The sequence below is a fragment of the Jaculus jaculus genome, chromosome 8 (assembly GCF_020740685.1).
Source record: "Jaculus jaculus isolate mJacJac1 chromosome 8, mJacJac1.mat.Y.cur, whole genome shotgun sequence".
NCBI lineage: Eukaryota > Metazoa > Chordata > Mammalia > Rodentia > Dipodidae > Jaculus > Jaculus jaculus.
The window spans coordinates 44,391,630-44,410,311 of NC_059109.1; the positions used below are offsets into that span (position 1 = coordinate 44,391,630).

The 18,682-nt window shown below is 45.2% G+C and overlaps 1 protein-coding gene across 3 annotated transcripts in view; it reads right to left on the reverse strand.

Annotated features, from left to right (window-relative positions):
• Ehf (ETS homologous factor) overlaps positions 1-13,689 on the reverse strand; it is a 46,338-nt gene extending 32,649 nt beyond the window's left edge. For 2 of the 3 annotated variants that reach the window (XM_045156882.1, XM_004660817.3), the window contains exon 1: positions 13,558-13,689. The gene's annotated coding sequence lies outside the window, so the exon portion shown is untranslated. The remainder of the gene's footprint in view (positions 1-13,557) is intronic. The other variant, XM_045156881.1, reaches the window with a different exon arrangement.
• Positions 13,690-18,682: the final 4,993 nt, after the last annotated feature.

Consider the following 18,682-nt stretch of genomic DNA (forward strand, 5'->3'; position numbering starts at 1 on the left):
ATACTTTAAACTTCATATTTGAGCAATAAAGTTGCCATAATTATTTGTGCTTTACCTGAATGAGACTCTAGGTCACAGTATGGGTTGTCCCTGCAGCAAGGCAGAAGGTATACTGAGAACTAGCAGGGTCATGGAGCAGATCTTCAGCAGGGCCAGTGCCTGAGTTCCCTTCCCCAGACATGGACGGAGCCAAGGTCACTATGTGCCTTCTGCCCAGATCCCTTCCTCATTCAACCACACTGTCTCCCAACCGCCACAGAACTGGCTGCCGTGGGACACGTTTACTTCTCAAGTCAGGAGAGCAGTAAGGCTTTTAAAATAATTACACATCGTGGTACGGGCAGCGTGCAGCACCTTCTCAATCCTGAATCAAAGCTGCTAGCAGGTGAATGTGCAACACAGCCCTCAGGATGTTGCAACAAGTTACTGACTTCCTGTTTCAATATGACTGTCCTTTCAAAGGACCACTCCCCAGTAGGAGCAAAGACAAATTCATGTACGTGTGAAATGTAGCTTGAGTAGAATCCAGATGATATATTCTTTTACAAGTGGGCCGAAATGTGAATCAAGCCTAAGGAATGCATTTGATCCTCTTAGGATTGCATCACAGGTAATTTCAGACCTTCATAATGTGTTTTCAGACAGGCATTTGGTGCTCGAAGGGGCAATATGTAAAGTACTTACTATTCTTGGGATTTCAGAGTTTTCATGACCAGTAATGCAACACTGGGAGGGGAAGGCTGGCTCCGTGATAGGTACACCTTATTGACTGTAAGCCATTGGGAAATAGACCATATCATGCTGATCTTTATCATCCTTGGTGCCAGACCCAGACAAGATGGCACCTACTGACAGTATGGCACCAAGGTTGATCAAAACACAAGATTGGCTGCACTCGCAGGACCTTTATCAATCCCTTCAGAAATGACAAACGAAATCAGGGACAAGATCTGAAGCTCAAAGAGCACTGAGCCTTTTGAAAACCACAGAAGTGACGATTCTCTCCTTCTACCAAAAATATGTACCCGCTTCTGGCTCCATATGTGCTCTATGGGCTGTGGACCTAAGGACACTATGGGTCATTAAGAAACCTCGGCATTCATGTTAGATGAGAATTTAAAGAACATGCAACAGACACAGGTTGGAGAAACTAAATTTCCTCTTGCCTCGGAGAGTAAGTCTGGGGCATTTCATTCCAGCTCTCCTTACCTATGATGCCCTGTTGCCCTCTGCTGAGACCAAAAGGCCACTGTCTCTCTTCAGTGGCCACTGATGTAGGAATAATGCTGCATCCTACAAAGCATTCCTAAGAGTTCATTTTTCCCTATCTTCAGATTTTACACCTCAAAATCTGTACCTCCTGCCTCCTTTATTCTAAATTCAGTTAGCATAAGGTAAAGAAAGCCTAGCAAAATGAGGCCTTGCCTCTTGTCTCAGCCATGAGCCTCCTTTAAGAGATATGGGGACTGGAACTTTCCAGATTACTCCTACGATACTTAGCTTCCAACTCAGAGGTTGCAGAGCTGTTTCTGGAGTGTGGTCAGTAGACTGCTGTATTTTTATCACCCAAGGAGGGTTAAACTTGGAGCTGTGTGTGATCCCACCTGGATCTTTGAATCAGAGCCTGCTTTTCCAAGAGACTGTTTTTCGGATCCTCAAGAATTCTCACAACTGAGAATTTCTGATCTGTAGACTCAACTTACTTGAACCTCCCCCCTCCATTTTCCACCACAAGCCCTGGAGTTTTCAACCCTGAAAGAAATGTCCATGAACATGAGAAACCCTTGTATAGTGAGAGACAAAAGATCCCGTCAAGCTCCCCTCTGTCTGTGGAGAACCCATCACTGTATTATTTGACCATTTGGAATAGAATATCCCTGATGCCCAGTACCCCTAAATTGCTACCTTCCACAATGTCTAGCTACCAGTAAGTATATACATCGAAAGGCTAAACATGTACTCTGACCCCAAAACTCAGCGTTTTAAGAAGGTCCCTCTGAAAGTTTCTTTCATCAGGAGAATCTTCTGACTAGGTGGATAATTCCAGACCTGACCCAACCCCAACTTCAAGAGATTACTTAACAACCTGGATGTTAGGCCTTAAGTTGCCAAAAAATGAATGCATCAGCCTTCACAGGAGAGAAATTATCTCTGAGAAATACTTGTTCAGCTATTACACATATTGAGTTGTCTCCTCCAATTGACATATAAATATTTATCCAATGCCTACTAGGTGCTCAACATTGTGCTAGGCGCTAGGGACAAGGTAATGAACAAAACACAGATGCCCGCCCTGCCCTAGTGGACTATCAGCCAGGACACACTTCCAAGACAACAGTAGGTCTTTCCGGAATCATCTGAGCTCATTGGCCACCTCCTTGGGAATGAGACAGAGCAAGAGAGGAGAGAGCCAGACAATGATTCTGGTATTTGGGGAGAACCATCCATGGAAAGAATTTCAACAGTTTTCTTTGCAGAGCAGAACTGATCCTCTCCTCTCCAGCAACCCTGTGCCCTTACACTCACAGAAAACCCTCACAAAGACACGGAGTTGGCAGACAGAGTATAATGTTTCTGGGTTTCACAAAGCAACCCCTGCCAAAACCAATCTCCACTCAGGGCAGAATAAAGCAGTTGGTTGTCTGCACGGCTGAACGTCTCTTCCCTAGACAATGGCATGTTGATGTGTTGGAGGGTTAGGAGTGGGTTGTGAACACTAAACCCACCGTAAACAGAGCTGTTAATTCAGTTGTTGGCAGGGGCTTCTAGTATGTTCTGAATGCCTCCCAGAGGGGATAAGCCCTCCCTCTTCATTTGAGTTGGCAACAGGGTTATTTTTTTGCACCTGTTGCTCTACTCCGATAACAACACAGTTAAGCATTGATTTGTTGGGAAATAAACAGAAAAAAAGCAGAGAAAGGCATGTGCCCAGACAGCCTGAGCTGGTTTTACTGAGCCTTCATGCCAATTTGTTTTTCCTATAAAAAAAACCCAAAGAAAACCCTGTGCTTTCAGTTTTGATGCAGCCCTTCCACTCACCCAGAAGAAAAGGAGGTATCAAGTAGAGCCAAGAGCCCAGTAGCCCTTGTCCTTCCCCATTGGCTGACTGGCAAGGGCACGGAGGAGTGTCCAGGGTCTGCAGCTATGGCCAGCTTCCAGCCAGTTTGGGTTCAGATCAGGTAATAGATGGACAGGGGCAGAACAGGGGCTTTCGGGGTGGTGATCAAAACCCAACTATGTTCTCCCAAATGGTTGACTTTCAAGAGTTGGGATATTCGGGTCAAGAGGTGTGATGTGTGGGTTATCCACTAAAGTGAAGACCCAGAACCTTCCAAACTCAGTTCAGCCTCTTCTACAGGTGAGCTACATCCAGCCTGGGCCAAGAGTCTGCACTGAAAAACCTCAATCCCCAGACCACAGGTTTCCTATCTCAGAAATGACATTAGCCATGCCTGCCTCAAAACCTGGACAAGTAGACCTCCCTCACGCTGTCAGGGGATATGAGGTCTTGGGCCTCAGGTGGAGGTAGCCTGAGAGGTTCAAGGTGTTATTTCTGCCCTAATCCAAGCATCATGGTGCTCTTGCCTCTCATTAGTTTGTCAACATAACATGATGAGCTAAGCTCAAAAGGGACTGCAGAGTGCTAAACAAGTCACTCAAATGGAGATAATTAGCCATGGCATCATCGCCCGACCATCAACACAGATCAGAGGAATCGTGTTAGCATTTCTCTTCGAGCCGGAGGAGAATGCATAGTCACAGACAGTGGGGAGTCATCCCCAGAAACCACCTTCCCCAGGCTTCCACTGGGCCCCTGGGCACACCAGGGACCTGAGGGGGGCCATTGAGTAGTGGGGAAGGGCTGTGCGTTAAGGACAGGGTGATCCAGCAGGGGAGGGACATGGCTGACTGAGCTCTCTGGGGCCTTCTTGTCATGAGCAGGGCAGGGAGTGGAGTGGAATCAAATCAGGCAGCAGAAAATGAAAAGATTTAACAACACCCTCAGTTGACTGAAAAATAAATAAGACCAACTGCATAGGAATGCGGGAAGGGTGGAGGGAGGTAAGGGTGCGGACTAGAGCCAGGGAGGGGCTGGATGGACAAAGACAATGGATTTGACCATTTCAAGAGTCAAGTTTCCTCCCAGGAAAACACCCGAGATGCTCAAGCCAACAGCCAACTGATTTGGAATCTCACAAACTATATAATTACAAAACAACAACAAATACTGTGACAGAGAGGATGGATTGTTTTTGAGCATTCACTGTGAGCTATGAACTGAGTTAGGCTTTACAGGAATTATCTCATTTAATCATCGCAAGCACTCCAAATATTGCCACTAATATCTCTGCTTTACAGATGAGGAGGCACAGAGAAGTGAAAAAACTTAAAGACGTGCGTCTAGCACCCAGACCGAAAGTATTACAAATGTCTGTGGGGAAGGGTCGGGGGAGCATCAGCATTCCTTTCGTAGCTTTGAAAACAGAACTTTGCGTGGCTAAAGAGGAGACAGATATTTCTTGGACCTCCAAACTTTTCTGATGAAGGCCTGTAGGGGTGGCTCCCGTAACTTTTTCCCCTGAATGCGAGGAGGAGGAATACTGATCAGTCTGTGTGGTGACAGGAAGGCAGTCAGTCAGTCCTTCAGCACCTATCAATCAGATCCTGAAGACCTGCCAACTCACAGCCCACCAGACACACCCACGCAGCCCAGTTTGGGAGCGGGGTGGGCTCTGAGGATGGAGCTTAGAGCTCACTCCATTCCTCACACCCAAATCAAACAAAAGCCCTCCAGTTTGGCTCCTGTTGAAAGCCCCTTGATTGACCCAGGGGTTGAAGCGGTTGCCTGAAGCCACACTTATTAGCCATGATATTTAAAAAAAAAAAAAAAAAGCCTTAATAACAGCAGGAAAAAACCCGACTAAGAAGAACCTATAGTTTGTTCAGAGGAGCCCTTGAAGGCTGAGGCAGCACACAGGGAAGGTGTGGAACCTGAAGGCAAAACTACTACTACCAGGGTACCACGGCAACAAGAAAGACAGTGTGCTATTTGGGGAGCATCAAGCCCCCCGAAAGAAATCCAGTAAAGTCCTCCCCGTGTTCCCACCATCTCAGTGTCCATGACCTGCTTCAGACCTTGCAACAGTTTGTAAGTTTAACCGTGAAAGCCCCCAGAACCTCATCAGCCGTAACCTGTGCTCAGCTTTGCAACTTCAGAAGCAGAGAGCATGCGGATTTCCAAGCAATCCAGTCCCCTCCCCCATAACTGGCCCAGGTCCCCAGGTGCATCGGGGAAACCTTCTGAGCTCCAGCGAAACTCTATCTTGCCCCTTTGACCTGCCTCAGCTTTCTACCCAGTTAGAAAAATGTGACAGGGGCCCCTCCAAAAGTAGCTTCCCCAAGTCCCAGCCCCAGGAATTGTCACAGTCTCCCTATACCCAGATGCAGGACAAGCTAGACAATACAGGATTCAGTGCAAAAGGGAAATTCAGAACTTGCTAAGAATTCTTGGCACAATGGCACATATCTGCTCTCCTAGCGCTGGGGAGTGAGACACGGCAGGATTGTGGGTTTGAGGTCAGCCTGGGCTACCTAGTGAGCCGCAGGTCAGTCTCGGCTACATAGTGAGACTCTACCTCAAAGCAAGCAAATAAACACCAACAACAAGAAGAAACAGCGAGGCATTAAACTGAATATGGAGTGTTTCAAAGCACAGACCCTAGGTAAGTACACAAGTTACATTACATGCCTAATGCTGGCCCTCAAAAGGGAATTAGCCTCAGCCTCTGCCATTACCAACCCTAAGACTGTCACCATTATGGATAGGGAGGCCTTTTCTGTCTCTGAGGGCCCCAAGATCTACCTTCTCAGGTTGTTGGGAGGATGACATAAAATATGACGTTTAACATGTCTGTGACCACTCAGCCCCCAGAGGGCACTCAAATGTTAGCCCTTCTCACCATCAACATCATCGCTTGTATCACTGTCATCCTCTCTAGGCCCAGGTCCCTCCGTGCTCTGAGGCAGTTGTGTGTAGAAAGAATGTATTCCCAATTTGGCCGAAACTGTCAATCAGTGAGTGCAGCTCACAAGGTATGTCCTTAACCCTCTCTGTAAGCAAATGTTGTAAATATGGGGTTTCTAAACTTTTATTTGTACCGTGGACTCTTTTTTTTTTCAATTAGTTGAGGCCTCTGGGCCTCTTCTTAATTATATCAATCACAGAACTACTTTTTAAGCAAACGTTGGTGCCAGGTACCTGAACAGTAACAGAACTTTGCTGTCTTCTGGGAGTTTATTTTTACTTTTTCTTTGTTTTATTGAGCTTGCTGGATGAGTCTATACTTTTGTTTAGGTGACTACAGAACCTGGGAAAGCTGCTGCTGCTTCATTGATGTATAACATATTGCCATGTTAATACTTTTATGTGAATATATATACACATATAATTTGAATTTTTGGAAATTTTAGGTGTGCTATCAACTTTGAAAAAATATCCTTATTTACCATATGGAGTAGGCATTGTATATAAATTAATAACCATATGGGTCTAGAAATTTTTTTTTCCATTTGTGCAAGGGTAATGCACTGTATTAAATAAGTAAGGTCTTACCTATGTAGGTTTGATTACTGAAACTAATATTCTCTAAAAAAGTGTGATATAATATTTGCTTTATTAACATATTAAATAAGAATATGTTACAATTTTAATAACCTTAGTGACATAAGATAACGATGCTTTGAAATCTCTTCAGGAATAATGTGATGCAGACACGTTAGTAACTGTCACGGGAATAGTCACAAGTGAGAGAAGAGCTTACATTTTGATTAGAGTTTATTGAAACTAATAACGTAAGCTTTTCACATCCAAGTTCACAGACACCCTGAAATCTTTCCATGGATACCAAATGACCTTTGGACACTAGATTAGGAACTCTGGCTGTCTCACTAACAGCAAGGACGCCTTGTTCAGCCCAGCCTCTAGAAACACTTCCACATGGCCAGAACACCTGAACTCTTTATCAAGACACAGACCCACGGTACCTGAACAAGATAAGGAGATGGCTTCCCCTCAATGCCTCTAGAACCCTCATGGCTAATGCGATCAGCAGCAGCTGTCAAGGGGCAGCTGAAGGCGCCGAAGGAGTGGGCAGCCGTTCAGTTAGTGGCAGGCACTGAATAGCTGACAGTGACCTTCCGTCCAGAGGCTCCGCCATCAGGCCCGAGCACAAGACAGGGCCATTCTGGGTTCTGCACCTCTACTCTGTGACTGGCTGCCAGCTCTGAGTGAGGCTCAGTTTGGAGGTCCTCCAGAATGTGGACCATTCAATTTCCCTTCGGCCCATCAGCTAATACCGTGTTCCTTTCTTAAGATCACAAATGTAAAACCAGAGCTGATCACTGTGGGTAAAAATAAAAAAAAAATCCCAGAACTTAATATTCATTCATTCCAACCCAGTGGGGACTCACTGAAAACACCCAAATTGAATATTTCTCCTTGGCTTCAAATCTTCAAATTATGTTATTTACTCATAACCATTTGTCCTGGCGCTTTCGCATTCTTTGCCTAATTTAATCCTTATAATAGCCCTGTGAAGTCGTTGCTATTAACCCCGTTTTCCAGATGAGCAGACTTGAACGCTAAAGTTTACATAACGTGCCAAAGTACTCACTTATCAGGTGCTGAGCCCAGTTTAGACCTAGGTATTCTGAGTACCACATTCCAGTGGCTTCCAGCCCCCCAAATCTCATAGCTCCCCACCTGTTAGGACACACAGGCAGTCAAAGTCTCCTCCTTACCCATAATCCTCCACCTCTGGCTGGGGGACCTAAGAACATAACCAGCTGCTCTCTGATATTTTAAGTGAACAAAGTTGAGACATAGGCTGGATTGAGAGCCAAAAATCTACAGCCTACATAAAGACAAAACAACTCTGATTAATAGTTGCCCTAAAAACGGAACTGACATAGCTGTCCCCTCTCACACACCATTCACCTCATCCTCCAGAACACAGCACCAGCCTTACTAGGGGAAGAAGTCTAAGAGTTCCAGAGAGGGGTTCCAGAATCATCTCTGCAAGGTGGTCTTATTCACCAAACTTGATTATCATGCACAAGAAGCCATGACCCTCTTCCCATTCTGGAGAGGACTTTACAGTGCTTTGGAGGAAGTTTGTCTTGGGGTTAATTATCAGCTAATGGAGTGACAAAAATTTCTCAGATCTATACACATGGGTCAATAAGGGCCTAGTACCCCCAAAAACTGCTTATTGTGGGTCCATGATACATGTGGTAAATAGGACATTCTAACTTTGCCATCTTTACAATAACATTGAAGAATGAGTGCATCCAGAAAATAAGTGGCTGTGTTAAAATAACTGAGTCAATGGTTTAATAGAGAAACTATTATTAAATTTGCCTTTGGTTCTTTTTTTTTTTTTTTTTTTTTTTTGAGGTAGGGTTTCACTCTAGCCCACACTGACCTGGAATTCACTATGTTGTCTAAGGGTGGCCTTGAACTCACAGTGATCCTCCTACCTCTGCCTCCAGAGCTCTGGGATTAAAGGCATGCACCACCACGCCTGGCCTCATGGTTCCTTTTTTTATTTTGGGATTTGTTATATAAGAAAGCATATTTTGGAGCTGGGGAGATGGTCAGTCTGGGTTCTATTCCTTAATACCCTCATAAAGCCAGGTGCACAGAGTGGTGCATGCATCTTGAGTTCTTCTGCAATGGCAAGAGGCCCTGGTGTACCCATGCTCGCTCGCTCTCTCTCTCATAAATAAAAAATTTTTAAAAGAAAGAATTTTTTGGGTGCACCGATTTTTATCAGACCTTAAATAAAATTGTCAAAAATCCTTAACAATGATTAAGATGCCTTGAGAAACAAGTAAAGGAGGCTCTGGGTGAGAGAGAATGTAAATCCAACAACCTAAATGATAAGGGGCCCGGCCCCGTAAAACAAACCGAAGACAGAATGTGGTTAGGTGCTAGTGAAATCATTTTCAAAGGAGCATTTTATAGCGTGTCTCTTTTAAAACAAGGTCAATTAATACCCTAGGAGCCTCTTTAAATGGGACACCCTGCTTGACCCTGCTGTAAGTCCTTCCTGCTCCAGATACAGAGCAGAGGCCCTCAGGGGACGGACGGGCTTCAGGCTGGCCAGGGCAGCCCTGTGCTTTCATAGCTGCCCATTGGGTCTTCCTCTACGAGAGAGAAGCCGCATCTTTCCAGTCTACCCAGTCATTCCCAGACAATCAACGCAGTGTTGTTTCAGGGGAGGATGGGAGCCCAACGGTTCACCTTTCCAGAGGTGGCTTTGGGGTTTCTGGAAGGCGCCATTTGAGTGCCGCTTACACACTGTTCCTTGTGGTTACAAGTAACCCACACCACATCACCCACTGTCGCCAGCCTTGGGCCCTCAAAGTAAACGGGTGAAAGTTGGTGTATAATTAAGGAATCGAGGCCCCCAGCAAAGCCTCAGTCATATTCACCAAACTCTACTACGGTACACAAGAAGGAAAAGACCCTCTTTCCATTCTGGAGGAGGGCTTCACAGTGCCTTGTGCCTCCCTGGGTCTAATCTTAGTCAAAGTTCCAAAGACCCCCAAGAGAACCATTTAAGAAGCTACTGCACACCTTCCTCCCTGTTTCATCCTTGGAGGGTGTCTGTCACCCTTTCTCCACTCTCCCAGACTCACCTCCGCCCACCACCACACATGCCCTTGGTCACTACAGTTGCAGACTTTGTGCGTTGAAATGGATTGCAAAGAGGGAGTATTTGCAAGAGGAAACTGAAGCCCAGGCAGGCAGAGAAAGTGGCTGTGAGACCACGCGACTTAAGCTGGTCTCCTGACTGCTGTGCCCAGCACAGTCCCGAAGACTGTCTTCACTACACAGTGCTCTGATTAGGCCAAAGACAGAGCAATACTCCATCAGGGAAGATTCTGAAACACATATCCTTGTTCCCCCTGTGAAATCCAATAAAATCGTATCAAGTAACTCTAAACAATTGATAAACATTTTTATTCTAGCACATCCTGGCTTCCTGACCACGTAATATCATTGAACTAGAAAATGTGTCCCATCCCAGGATAAGCTGTCTTGAATAGCACTGCTGATTTCTTGCACAGTCTACCTCCTTAGAACCCTGTCCAGAGTAAAGAAACATAACGATTTCTAATAACAGCACAATTGTCTGCTTCTTAGAAAGAATCAGTTCGTTTTCAATCATTTTATTAACAAACCAGATATGAAAATGTCAGATGAAGTAAAATTATTCACCTGTCTCTTTAGCTATTGAGACCACACTTAAGAGGACCTGGGCAAGGTGACAGCCACACACCTCTATGTCCAAAGGGTAACTCTGCTTCAATTTGCCTTACCCAAACTAAAAGTCACCTAACAAAGACAGGGTGAGGGTATGCAGACTCTAAATACCAGCTGGTGCCTCCCAGTTGGGACCCCACCCACCATAGAAAAGACTGTTGTTGGGCTGGGGGGATGGCTTAGCAGGTAAGGCATTTCCAAAGGACCCAGGTTCGATTCCTCAGGACCCACGTTAGCCAGATGCACAAGGGGCGCATGCGTCTGGAGTTCATTTGCAGTGGCTGGAGGCCCTGGTGCGCCCATTCTCTCTCTCTCTCTCTTCCCCTCTTTCTCTGTCAAATAAATAAATAATAAAACATTAAAAAGAAAAAGAAAAGACTGTTGTTGCTTCAACCCTGCCAAAGATCTCAAGCTTAACAGGAGAAAATTGCTGAAACACCAGCAAAGTGTGGTCATAAAAATTTCAGAAACTGTATTTGGTTCTTGAAATGTCCAGGCCATTAGTAGGTTCTGGTATGGTATTTTTTTACCCACAGCACCCCAGACACCACAGGTCTTTGAAATCCTGTCTGTTTGAATGGATGCAAGGATGCCTCAACCTGGAAGAAGGAGAGACCGAGTCCTCTCCGTACAAGCGTCTAAGATTGATGCTGCAATCGGGAACAGGGTTCTTAAATCTGGCTTTCAGAAATAAAAGAAGCCAGGCTGGACGTGGTGACGCATGCCTTTAATCCCAGTACTCAGGAGGCAGAGGTAGGAAGATCACAGTGAGTTTGAGGCCACTCTAAGACAACATGGTAAATTCCAGGTCAGCCTGGGCTACAGCAAGACCCTACCTCAAAAAACCTAATAATAATAATAATCCAGTGAACATGATCCAGTGTGCGAATCCCCAAATTCACAGAGGGTTAAGAGGAGATAAGAAGGAAACAAAACTTTGCAAGAGTCCAGGAAGCTGAATTCCTCTTCCTTAGAATAGAACTTGGGTCCAAAGCACTCACTTTCCAACCTGAAACCTCCCTGTTTCTAGCTAGCAAACCTAGTGCCTCTGAGGAAACATTGTAACCTCTAGGTTTCCATTTTGTCTCAGACTGTCAAGAAGTCAAAAAGGTATTGAAAGAGGATCGTGACAAAGCTGGTAACAAGCTGGGAGACTTTCAGGTACCTTCAGATGTGGGATCATGGGTGTGGCTGTGGGGCTGCTCACGGGAGTGGAAAAGCCCAAAGCACTTCCACGAAAAATGATAATGCACAAATATATTGAGACGTAAAAGGGGCCTGGAGAAATAGCTTAGTGGTTAAGGCACTTGTTTGCAAAGCCAAAGAACCCAAGTTTGACTCCCCGGAACCCACATAAGCCAGATGCTCAAAGTGGCACATACATTTGGAGTTCATTTACAGTGGCTAGAGGTCCTGGTGCATCCATTCTCTCCCTCCCTCCCTCTCTTTCTCTCTCCCTCTCTCTCTCTCTCTCTCTTTCATTGCATCTCTCTCAAATAGTAAATAAAAATAAAAGTTAAAAAAAGAAATAAAACACTTGAAAAGCTTACATGAATTTTAAAAAGAGGTAATACTTAGCACCTAAGAATCAATGTCATTGATTTTTGAAATATTTTATACAAATGAAGCTTGAACCAAACAGATTGTCATACCCACAACCACCCTTATAATATCCTGACGAAGGACACTTAGATAGTAATGAAACTTTGAGGACAGAGGTTCCTTCAGAGCATTGTCATTTATAATGCTTCTGCAAGTGGTCTGGAACAACAGAGAATGGTCCCTGTGATAGTGACTATTTTGCAAATGTGGTCTTCTAAAAAAAAAATTATTTCATCTTCCAGCATGGGCTTTAAACACCATTATCCATTGGGGGTAAAAATGACATGATTTCACATAGCTTCATATTTGTAGAAGATGGAACTGAGGGTTATCTCATAGTCCCAGGATTTTAGGTCACGCAAAGAAGACCAGTGTAGCTTTCGATAACCTTCAATGGCAGCTGTTACAGCCATCCCTGAAGGCCATTATGAGCTTTTTCTGATATGAGCGCATAGCTATCTTGACCATGAAAGTCTCCCCATGTGTATCTCTGCTGCTCTGACGACCTCCGTGGAAGAAACGCAGCCATCCACAACCCCCGACTTCCCTTGTATACAGGGGAGAACACTAGCTGACACATATCCTCACCTTTTACCATAGGAACTTGATAGCACTTCCATCGTAAATCCTAGAACTCCAGCTCTCACTTTCCCCCATTGCAGAGGCCAGTGCAGAGAGCCAGCGGAACTACCTGAGGACTTGGATTCGGAGCGGTCTCACACTTCGTTCTAAGAACAAGCTATCTCATACGAAGACGGATGTTGAAAATGCAACTATCCCACCTTGGTGCTCTTATTGGCCAACAAGAAAATTTGTTCCCAGTTGCTCTCATTTCCATCCACCCTAGGACCAACATTTCTTCATTGGTGTCCAGACAAAATCAAGAGTCCCTACGTTGAAGGCATTTCTTGCTGGTGAGTCATGTCTGCCTACCTGGTCGTAGAATCCCAGTATGGAAAAAACAAAGGGTTACTTTGTCCCCTTGTGATATGGTAAAACTTTTCCTTTGAGCTTTCATTTCTTGACTGAATCCTCCTTAAGCACTCAGCTCTTCCCTCTGTCTCTGCCCACCTTGGCCACTTGACCCCTGTTCCCCGTGTGGATGTATATTCTCCTGTCTAGGTCCAGCCATGTTCCAACACTGAAACCTATGGGAGATGAACTAGCCTTACTCTACTGCTCAGTCAGGAAAAGTACCTGCTGAAAACACCTGTAAAAAGTGAGACCATGTGCTCCAAACCCAGCTAGCTCTTCGCTAAGCAGTATCAGTCACCTGTCCCTGTCTGCTTTTTGTCTCAAAGGAATGTAAACCCAGGGGCATAGTTTGCCCCTATCCACATAGAAGGAAAGCGGGAGGGGGGAAGGGAAGGAAGTGGGGACTTTTGAATTCATGGTGATTGAAGTCCATACAGAGCAGGAAATTCACCGTTAATAACCAAAGTAGCCCCCCGCTGCCCCTCAAAACAAATTCTATCAAGACCTAGTAGGTAAGCTCAATTCAAGCCAGCTCCACTTCCTGCCAGCTGCCTCCCTCCGGGGATCTTTTATTTTCACCTGATTCTAGACAGGCTTCGCAGGTGTTTGAATCCCAGGTTCAAAAGGCGATTCAAAAAGCGAGGACTTACCTCATTTACCTAAAGATTCTGGGTGGGAAATCCTCTGGCTCTAGCAGTGGAGAGGAGGCGGCGGGCAGCTCTCACGCCAGCTCCTCTGGAGATGGGGAGCCGCGGCCTTATCACGTCTGAGCTCTCATGGGAGCGAAGATAAATGCATAGGACAATAATTTAAAATCATTTTGTAGGATGTTAAGCAATAAGCCACCAACCGGGAATTCCCTAAGTCACTTCCCCCTCTTCTGATTGGCTGCCCAGCCCTTTAAAAAAAATAAAATAAAGGATTACAAACATTGGCTCATTTGCATTTGGCCAACTCACACCACACGTTAGTGTTCAAACAAAACAGGTCTAACCAGGTTAGTTATGCCTGTGTCTTAAGAACAGAGACAACCTGTTAATGGATGAGGAATTGGTGGTGACTGTTCTTTTCAGCTTAGAGGTGCTTTCAGGTTAAAAGCACTAGGCTCCCCAAGACACCATCAGGAAGGGAGAATGTAAAAGCAAAAGTCTGTGTCAGACAGAGACAAAGGTAGAAAGACACAGGGCCCTTCTTGAATACCTGTCTCATTTTCTAGCCTGAGTTTTGTCCGCTCTGCTTTGGCGTCAAGATCTTCCCCTGGCTCTGCAGGCCAGCTCTCTCTGAGCATCACGCCTGCCTCTCTGACAATGACTCCTGACAATTTCAGGGGTCTTTGAAAAGGCTATCTTTCCAGCCCCAGGGAAAAGACGGTTTGAAAGGGACAATGCTTGGAGGGAGGGTCCACTATGACGTATCCAAGCCCAGCAGTGAACTTCCACAATGCAAGAGCTGGGTGGCTGGATCATCGAGGTCATTGGCTTCCTCTCAGTACTTACATATTCCTTTTCACTGTTCATCAACCCTCCCTCTAGGAACTCTTAGAAGAGATGAGACCAAAATGCTGACAATATAATTTGAGTAAGAAGGTAGGCTGTTGGGAAGATCTATGGAGTTCACATACCCAGCGCTTGGCCACCCTGCTTCCTTAGGCCAAGGGTATACAGACAGTTTCCTATCCCTGCTTCACTGGGTCCCAAATGTTTCTCCACCTGCACAGGTGAGTGATTGCCCTGGCCAGGAAAAATACTATCCTCTAACCATTAACTTTCTCCCTTGGGTCCTCTTAGACACTGGCTTGCCATGAACAATGCATCCAGCCAGGTTTCTTTATTTTTTTAGTTTTGTTCTCGTGGCTTTTCAAAAGGAAAGAGAAGGGAGAGGGAATAAGGAGAATGAGAATGAGAATGAGAACCAAGACTTCTAGTCACTGCAAAGGAACTCCAAACACATGCACCACTTTGTGCATCTGCCTTCACATGGGTACTAGGGAATCAAACCCAGGTCATTAGGCTTTGCAGGCAAGTACCTTAACTGCTGAGGCATCTTTCCAGCCTTGTTTGTTTGTGGTTTTTTTTTTTTGGAGGTAGGGTGTCATTCTAGCCCAGGCTGGCCTTGAACTCACAGCGATTCCCCCTACCTCAGCTTCCCAAGTGCTGGGATTAAAGCCCACAGAGCCTCCCCTTGGGATGAGAAGAAAGGGGATTTGAATTTTGACAAAGGGGTAAAGATTTTTTTGTGATCATAACCAAGAAGTTCTTTGTGTGAAAAAGAAAGGTCCCCTGTGAGCACATAGCCAGGGGATGGGTACGTGAGCAGCAATGTTCTTTTGTTCTTTTTTTCTTGGTTTGTGCAACGTGAATGCAGAGGGCTCTGAAAATGCAGAATCCACAGTGGGAGGGCCCAGGTGGGTTTGAGTTTTGGACCCAGGCCGGTCTTGAAGTTTCCAATACGATGGTATCATTTAGGGCATTTCTGTGAAGCCCCTCAGCCTATGGAATCTCCAGCAAAGATACTCACCTCCCCTTCACCTGCCAAAAGCCCTGTTAACATGCAAATGTATGCCTTGGGCCTGATAAACACAGTAAATGTCATCATTGCCCATTATCACATTAGCCCCAATTAGTTTATCAGCTCCAGATCAGAGAGCAGGGCCTGAGGGAACAGCCTGCTGGAGGTGATCTGGAGCGATGAATCAGGAGCAGCCCAACTTGCTCCAGCTCCACCCACCACCCCGGAGTGTTTGCACGGGAGGGTACCCGGAGGACTCTAGGGAGGCAGTTTTGGCCTTCTTTACACTTTTGCCTGAGATTAACCTGAGGTAGCAGGGGGCGCTAAGGGTATTGGGTGTGGAGTTCTGAGCTATGAACTTGAGAGGCAATGCCTAAAAGGATGTGGCTCCCGGGCCCAAGTGCAACCACCTTTAATTATAGGCCTTTTAATGTCTATGTGAAAAGTTCTGGTTCCATCTTCATTTCCTTCTCCCCTCTTATTTGGATCATCTAGGTGGGGAGAAAGCTCCACGAAGGGCACTCCTGAGGAGAGTCATTTCTGGGCATTGGTGAAGGTAGGAGGGGACAGAAAAAAAATGTTTGGTCACTCTAGCCTCACAAGAGACTTGTAGAGGTTTTCATATATGAGGTACTAACACTGTGTCTGGTATTTCAGTGGTTCTTTAATACGTGCTGATTATTTTCTTTCCTTGGGTCCTGGTTGACACCCATAAAAGACATAAGGAAAAACTATCTCCCTTCCTTTGGGGATGGAGCTAGAATTTTAGTCATTCTTCTTTCATACAGAAATTCCTCCAGAAGGTGTCTTTTACTTGATGGTCAGCTCCAATATGATAGCACTGGCATCCAGACAGATAGGTAGATAGATAGACAGCTGCATAGTGCACAGATATGGAGCAGATGCAGAGAGACACAGAGATAGGATGGAATGTATGTCCTGATTTTTAGGTGAACATACTGAAAATGAGATCTGAAGATGAGATTTATTTTTGCTACAGTTTCAGATATATTAAGTGAACCCCATACTAAGAAGTCTACCAGAGTAATTACAAAACCTCAAACAGAGCAATCGCTTTACACAGAAACATTGTATGTTCTGGAGGAGGAATTAGGCAAGAGTGTCACTGTCATCAAAGAACCTCCATCATCCATTTTGTGCTCCCAAGATTCTCTGCAAGACTGGTTAGAAGTGGATGAGACAAAGTCAAGATCAAAATAATCCCAAGAGCTGGAACGAACCATAGAGGCCCAGGCACTGTGCACAGAAACCCTCCTGGCCAGAGAGCTGTGCACAGACTCAAGTCCAAATACTGGTCTCCCACGAAGAAAAGGGGGACAGTGAAAACTCAGCAGGGTTGTTGGCAAAGCTACAGAGCCCCTGAGTTTGCTATTTGTCTACTAGAAGATCCGTGTCTCAAAACCAAAGAACCTGAGGGATCTGATTCTAAACCACAGCCAAGACAAAGCAGCTCTCCACGTCCAGTATCAAGCCCTACGGAATCCAAGTCTTAGCGCCAACCCCTGGGGTAGCTCCAAGGTCAATGGGACCAGTGTGCTTCCTTTACATGATAGAAGATGTCCACTTTCTCTACACCCCCCTACTAACTAGAGGCCCATATCCATCTTTGTAAGCAACTGGATGTGTATGCATATCATCCCCTCCTGATGACGTGAATATATCCCAGGACAAAATAGAACAATTGTGTAGTGAGATCCACACAAAAAGAGTCATGTACGACAAACAGGAACCAGAAATTCTCGGGTCCTATAAACCTCATGGGTGACAGCAAGTCAAATAGAACAGAATCTCATCATTTATTATCGTGACTGCAGTCAAATAAGGAACTAGAGTTCACAAATCTCATCTTGCCTCTTGCCCTGCTCCTCTCTGAAGGAGACATTTGCAAAACTTAAATTGTAAATGAGTTTAGATTCCAGAGTATTTATCCCCACACACCTCCTTCGTTCAGGAGAAGCTCATGGACTCTGCTGGAGGTTCTGGGAGGTCACGGGTCAACAGTTGTCCTAATGCTTATGTGGAGCACCCTGTGGCTTTTCCTATCCAATCCGTGAACCCATGTGCTGAGCAAACCTCCTAAACTGTCCATCCAGGTGAGACCCACTGCCGTGGGGAGTTCAGAGGAACCTGAAATGAGTGGCCCACACACTGGGGTAGGGGACAGAGAGAGAGAAGAGAGGGCATTTTTTAAGCATTTGAACATGTCCCCAATCTTACCTACCACCAAAGAAGAATTTCTGAACTTCCCCTTCATATCTTCATGCTCTTTGGGGTACTTCCATTCTTGCCTGGTGTAACTTGTCCCTGCTTTGAGCCTTCTGCCTTATTCTATCACTGGCTTGATCTCTCCTCATGAATAGCTCCACATGCTGCCCTGACTTAATGCCAACTTCACTCCTGGGATAAGCACCTTGATTCTTGAGTCAAAGTGCTTAAAGCTTCTCCATGGTATTTCCATGGCCATCGCCAAGGAGGTTCAGTTCTCAGTTTTAGAGAGCAGAAATCCAGGCAAAAGTCGGGACACTTTTAAACAAATTTCCTATGACCAGTATTTTCTTTTCTGTGTGGGAAAGAGTTTGTTCTAATTATAGCAGTTGGTTATTTCTCCAGCTGTTTGCTATTACTTTTTTAACTGACAAATTACAATGGTATATATCCAAGGTGTGTAACATGGGGCTTTGATGTATGTACACCTGTGGAATGGGCAAATCAAACTAATTAACACACACATTGCCTCACATACTTATCATTTTTTTGTACTGAGAACACTTGTAATCTACTCTCAGCAATTTTCAAACACATAATACATTGTTTTTAACTATAGTCACTGTGTAGTTTAATTAGTATTTGTTTTTATATGTTGTGTTTTTCAGTAGTACGTCTTTCCCACTATCATGGAACCCCCAAAGATAAAACAGATGAAAAGATTCCAGTGACAGAGTTGGGTTTCCCCTCCTTGAGCTCACAAGGTATTGGGGTAACCTTCTCTAATGGACAGTCCTCTCTACTGTGTCCTGCTCTGAGACAAAGGACCACCATAGTCACCTTCATGGGTGCGGTCTCCTGAGCTCCTTCTCACATCTACCAAATCAGCAAGCCCTTCCAGGAGGAGTCAGCAGTGGAAGCAGCCATTGCCATTCATTTATATTTGGTGTGCTCCTAATAAGCTAAGAAACCTGCTTCCTACCATCCAGGAGGACATGCTAATGGAACAAACCTTGGGCCAGTTTCTGGCTTCTTTCAACC